Genomic DNA, 6,256 nt, shown 5'->3' with positions numbered 1-6,256 from the left:
CTGCTCGTTTTCACAGTTTTTTCCTCCTACTCTTCTTGGGCTAAAAAGATGGTCCTTTTTCACGAATATCACTGCTATCATCATTCATAGCATAATTATACAGGCATATTTAACGCTGGGTTTAATATTTAATACAGTGACAATGTAGGGTAATACCCATAATAGCTTCAGTTTCTTACTTGGCAAAGAGATTTCATATTTAAGTGTTAGATTTTCTCTTTGGTGAAATCGTAACATATCAAAGGACCTTGGAAGAAGGGATTCCCTTTGATGTTTGGTCTCCTACTTAGGTAATACCTATTGCAGTTTGAGTTTATCTTGTAGTATTAATCTTTGGAGAAGTTTGAATTAATTGATACACAGAGAGGGAAACTTGACTTCCTAATCACTGAAGAATTAATGAGATTCATGATGATTCTTCATTGTGAAGTTGTCAGCATTGTGAAAGATTCATTGTTCTATTCAGTTTTTAAATACTGCAACTCTCTTTACTCTCCTTCCCTCTCTTCCAAGGATAAAGAAAATGATTTTCTGTCGTACATCCAATTCTTACATTAAATGAGACTTAAGTCCAAGCACTGTAACAGGAATTGCTGGGTTTCTGCTTACTATCTTTCAATGTAAAGTGCCAGTGTTTAACAGAAATTTCAAGGGATGAGACCCCCTATACTTTGCTTATTTGAGGAATCGGTGGGAGCAGTGAAGTAAACTCCATGGAACACATTTCTGAAATCATAAGTTAATTCAGGTTCTCACCCTTTGCTGTATACAAGCAAATAGAAATGCATCAATGAAATGAGAAAAAACTGCTGATTGAGCATGTGTTTTAAACCCTTTAGAAATACTCAGTGTATAAACCTGAATTTGAGCTTGCTGATGCTCTTTTTGTTAACGTGTGTTCTCCATTCTCAAAATCTCCAATGTGTGCTGTGAGTACCTCAGGACCAGCTACTGCTGGATTTTTTATTTGATTTATACATTACCTAAGTATGTTCTAACATAAGTGGGTAAAAGTAAAATTATTTTCCTGAAAATGTATCCTGTGCTTTTAGATTTCTAAGTTAATATAAAGTACGTACTCCTTTCATTAGGAACTCAACATCGTAACATCATTTCTACACCAGAAATGTCCTTTTCTTGTGCCAATGATGCTATAAAAAGGAAAAGTAAAGGAATTTTTTTCTGCTTAAAAATACATAGTTACTGGATATTTCTAGCTACATTAAAAATAAAGTATGGCTTCAAACTGAATATTGACTGTTCCCACCACCGTCACTCCCCTTTTTTTTCAGCACATGTCCTATATTTTTTATGTGTCTATCACTCATCCTAAGGTATTTTCTAAGCACAGTATACTTTAGATTATACAGTGTTGTTAAAGGAGCCCTACAAATACATTCTTTTGAGTAAAACGGAGCTTTACATATCCTCAGGTAGCAGTTCAGAGGTAAGCAGTTCTGCCATATTTAGAAACAGGAGAGGGCATCAAGGAAGCCTATGCTGAAATACTTTAAAAAATGGGAAACAAAATGTTCATTTGAAGGGCACTGGTTAAGTGAGGAATGTCACATCATTGGTTGTGATGAAGTGTATTAGTCCACTTGTAACGGGCCCTATAGTTGAGTTGCTCAGTTGTATCTGACTCTGTGAGCCCATGGACTGCAGCACGCCAGGCTTCCCTGTCCATCACCACCTCCCGGAGCCTGCTCAGACTCATGTCCATCGAGTTGGCGATGTCATCCAACCAATAAGGGACTGAAAAAATTCGTTTTAAAACTGGTGCAGTGATTAAAATTAAATGTATAGCAATATTTATAACCAATAAAGTACACTTTTAAGTGCATGCGTTAAGTAGGCAGTTAATGATAGCCAATAAAATTAAATCGAAACTGAAGAAGGCATGTTGATTTGGCGAAAGCTTTAAAACTATGGCTTGTAAGTAAATAGGTGGAACCAGGGTAGTGAAGAGGTAAATAGCATAAATATGTATAAATACTATGAAAATCTAGATATCCTGTTATATAATAAGGATGTTCTTTAGTACACTCATCTCATTGGGACATTTTCAGGTTGTGTAACCTGACTACATGCAAGTGTAGAAATGAACAGGAAGGTGATCAGTTCTAAGTTCCTATTTTATTTTGTACTGATAATACAGGTGTGAACAGAAGGAGGCTAAAGATTTAATATACTGTTTCTATAGTGTGGGACTTAATGATTGTATAGTTCAGGGAGCTCTCTTTTAAGAAAAGTAGTACATAATTAGGAATACTGAGATGTGAAATTATTTTTTGACAGCTGCTATGCAAAAGATTTCACAGAGATGGACATGCTGTCTGCATATCATACCGTACAAAGGGGAAATAAGAAAAATTGTGTTCAATTACTGCTATAAAAGGATTCATAAAGTGTGTTTATAAGTCCATATGCTACATAATGCAGTGTGTTCTTGAGAGAGCTTCCAAATTAAGTAGAAGTCCACAAGGGCTGAGTCCTCCGATTAACGGCAGACAAGGTTCTGTGTTCCAGTGCAGAATCCTACCTTCGTTTGACTTTCGGACCTGGACCTTCATGTCATGACTCTAGGGAGTGGTGGGAGTATTCCTGGGAGAGATTCCTAAAACAGATCTAGCAATAACATGTTAATACGTATGAATAGGTATTCCTAAATCCAGCTATCTTCCCAACTTGCTTGTAACTTAGCTGTGGTCACTGGAGCAACACTTAAATGTGCATGCTTAGTCGCTCAGTCATGTCTGACTCTGCGACCCTGTGGGCTGTAGCCTGCCTGTCTCTCTGTCCGTGGGGATTCTCCAGGCAAGAGAACAGGAGTGGGTTGCCATGCCTTTCTCCAGGGGATCTTCCCAACCCAGGGATGGAACCCAGGTCTCACATTGCAGGATACTTTACTATCTGCGCCACCAGTGAAGCCCCAGAGTTACAAAGGGATCTTAACCAGTAGCAATTGAAATACTTCCAAATTTTGTGAAAACAGGACCAGGTAAACACTGTTAGGGCCCTCTCCTGGGAGTAAATGTGATAAAAGGCGTAAAACATTGGGCCTCTGGCTGTAATAAGCAGTCAGTTCAGTTCAGTCGCTCTTGTCTCTCTGTTGCGTCTCTGCGACCCCATGGACTGCAGCACGCCAGGCTTCTCTGTCCATCGCCAACTCCCAGAGCCTACTCAAACTCATGTCCATCGCGTCAGTGATGCCATCCAACCATCTCATCCTCTGTCGTTCCCTTCTCCCGCGTTCAATCTTTCCCAGCATCAGGGTCTTTTCAAAGGAGTCAGCTCTTCGCATCAGGTGGCCTAAGTATTGGGAGTTTCAGCTTCAACATGAGTCCTTCGAATGAATATTCAGGACTGATTCCCTTTAGGATTGACTGGCTGGGTCTCCTTGCAGTCCAAGGGACTCTAAAGAGTCTTCTTCAACACCACAGTTCAAAAGCACCAATTCTAAGGCACTCAGCTTTTTTTATAGTTCAACTCTCACATCCATACATGACTACTGGAAAAACCGTAGCTTTGACTACACAGACCTTTGTTGGTAAAGTAATGTCTCTGCTTTTTAATATGCTATCTAGGTTGGTCATAGCTTTTCTTCCAAGGAGCAAGCATCTTTTTTTTTTTTTTTTTTGCATCTTTTAATTTCATTACTGCAGTCACCATCAGCACTGATTTTGGAGCCCAAACAATAAAATCTGTTTCCATTGTTTTTCCATCTACTTGGCATGAAGTGATGGGACCAGATGCCATAATCTTAGTTTTCTGAATGTTGAGCTTTAAGCCAACTTTTCATTTTCATCAAGAGGCTCTTTAGCTCTTCACTTTCTGCCATAAGGGTGGTGTCATCTGCATATCTGAGGTTATTGATATTTTTCCCGGCAATCTTTATTCCAGCTTGTGCTTCTTCCAGCCCAGCATTTCTCATGATGTACTACTCTGCATATAAGTTAAATAAGCAGGGTGACAATATACAGCCTGGACATACTCCTTTCCCAATTTGGAACCAGTCTGTTGTTCATGTCCAGTTCTAACTGTTGCTTCTTGGCCTGCATACAGATTTCTCAGGAGGCAGAAAAGATGGTCTGGTATTTCCATCTCTTTAAGGATTTTCCACAGTTTGCTGTGATCCACACAGTCAAAGGCTTTGGCATAGTCAATAAAGCAGAAATAGATGTTTTTTGGAACTCTGTTGCTTTTTTGATGATCCAGCGGATGTTGGCAATTTGATCTCTGGTTCCTCTGCCTTTTCTAAATTCAGCTTGAACATCTGGAAGCTCATGGTTCATGTACTATAGAAGCCTGGCTTGGATAATTTTGAGCATTACTTTGCTACTGTATGAGATGAGTGCAATTGTGTGGTAGTTTGAACATTCTTTGGCATTGCCTTTCTTTGGGATTGGAATGAAAACTGACCTTTTCCAGTCCTGTGGGCACTGCTGAGTTTTCCAAATTGGCTGATACATTGAGTGTAGCACTTTCACAACATCATCTTTTAGGATTTGAAATAGCTCAACTGGAATTCCATCACCTCCACTGGCTTTGTTCGTAGTGATTCCAGGATGTTTGGCTCTAGGTGAGTGATCACACCATCGTGGTTATCTGGGTCATGAAGATCTTTTTTGTACAGTTCTGTGTATTCTTGCCACCTCTTCTTAATATCTTCTGCTTCTGTTAGGTCCATACCATTTCTGTCCTTTATTGTGCCCATCTTTGCATGAAATGTTCCCTTGGTATCTCTAATATTCTTGTAGCGATGTCTAGTCTTTCCCATTTTATTGTTTTCCTCTATTTCTTTGCATTGATCACTGAGGAAGGCTTTCTTCTTTCTCCTTGCTATTCTTTGGAACTCTGCATTCAAAGAGGAGTATCTTTGCTTTTCTTCTCTGCCTTTAGCTTCTCTTCTTTTCTTAGCTATTTGTAAGGCTTCGTGAGACAACCATTTTGCCTTTTTGCATTTCTTTTTCTTGGGGATGGTCTTGATCACTGCCTCCTGTACAGTGTTATGAACCTCCATCCATAGTTTTTCAGGCACTCCATCAGATCTAATCCCTTGAATCTATTTGTCACTTCCACTGTATAATTGTAAGGGATTTTATTTAGGTCATACCTGAATGGTCTAGTGGTTTTCTCTGCTTTCTTCAATTTCAGTCTGAATTTGGCAATAAGGAGTTAATGATCTGAGCCACAGTCAGCTCCTGGTCTTGTTTTTGCTGACTGCGTAGAGCTGCTCCATCTTTGGCTGCAAAGAATATAATCAATCTGATTTCCGTATTGACAATCTGGTGATGTCCATATGTAGAGTCTTCTCTTTTTTTGTTGGAAGAGGGTGTTTGCTATCACTTGTGCATTCTCTTGGCAAAACTGTTAGCCTTTGACCTGCTTCATTTTGTACTCCTAGGCCAAATTTGCCCGTTACTCCAAGTAGCTCTTGACTTCCTACTTTTGCATTCCAGTCAAGGACTATCAATCAGCAAGGGTATTATGAAAGTAAACTTGATGGTTCTGAAACTGGCAGAGACCCATGACGATGGTACCTAAGTGACTGAAGTTGAAGTCCTGAAACTTGGTGTCACAGTATGTTGTGGGTGAGGGGTAGAATGTGGTTTTTCTAATTTTGTGTAGTTTGTTTTCACTTAGCAATATGGAATTTTCTTCGGTATTTTTTTTTCTTCAGTATTTTCTAAAGTACGTTTAAATTTACATAAATTAACTTTTGTAATCCTAGCAGTATTAACACTGTCATTTCACAAAGGAGGAAACCAATAGGTTAAAATTTTTTTACGAGGTGCCAACTAGTTTGTTCCCACCTCCATCTGATCATTTTGATTTCCTGAAGCTCAAGTTCTCTTCCCACCAGGGTTTTTCAGAGGGGAGAACATTGCCCAATCAACATGTATGTCTTCTTGACGAAAATGTGACTAAAAATACTAGCTAGAGAAAATATGAGTAAAGTCTTAGAGAAACAGGAAGATGAGATCCCATCTTGCTTGTCTCCAGCTAGTCTTACGAAGAGATGTGGAGGGAAAAAAAGGTTTTCTTAAGTCCCCAGTGTTGGAGTAGGTGTAAAGCACCACCGGGCAGATCGCGACAACGCGAGGAAACAACAGTTGACCTCCTGGGTGCCGAGTTTCCGCGAGACCCAACGCTCCACGTGAACGCCGCAGCACCACTCTGCCCCGCCCCGCGCCAGCGCCGGGCCAGGAGACGCGGGCGCCCTGCGACCCGGAAATGGTTGTTCTGGAGGAGG

Source organism: Bos indicus, chromosome 5 (genome assembly GCF_029378745.1).
Source record: "Bos indicus isolate NIAB-ARS_2022 breed Sahiwal x Tharparkar chromosome 5, NIAB-ARS_B.indTharparkar_mat_pri_1.0, whole genome shotgun sequence".
Taxonomy (NCBI): Eukaryota; Metazoa; Chordata; class Mammalia; order Artiodactyla; family Bovidae; genus Bos; species Bos indicus.
Note: the sequence above shows the minus strand (reverse complement) of the source record.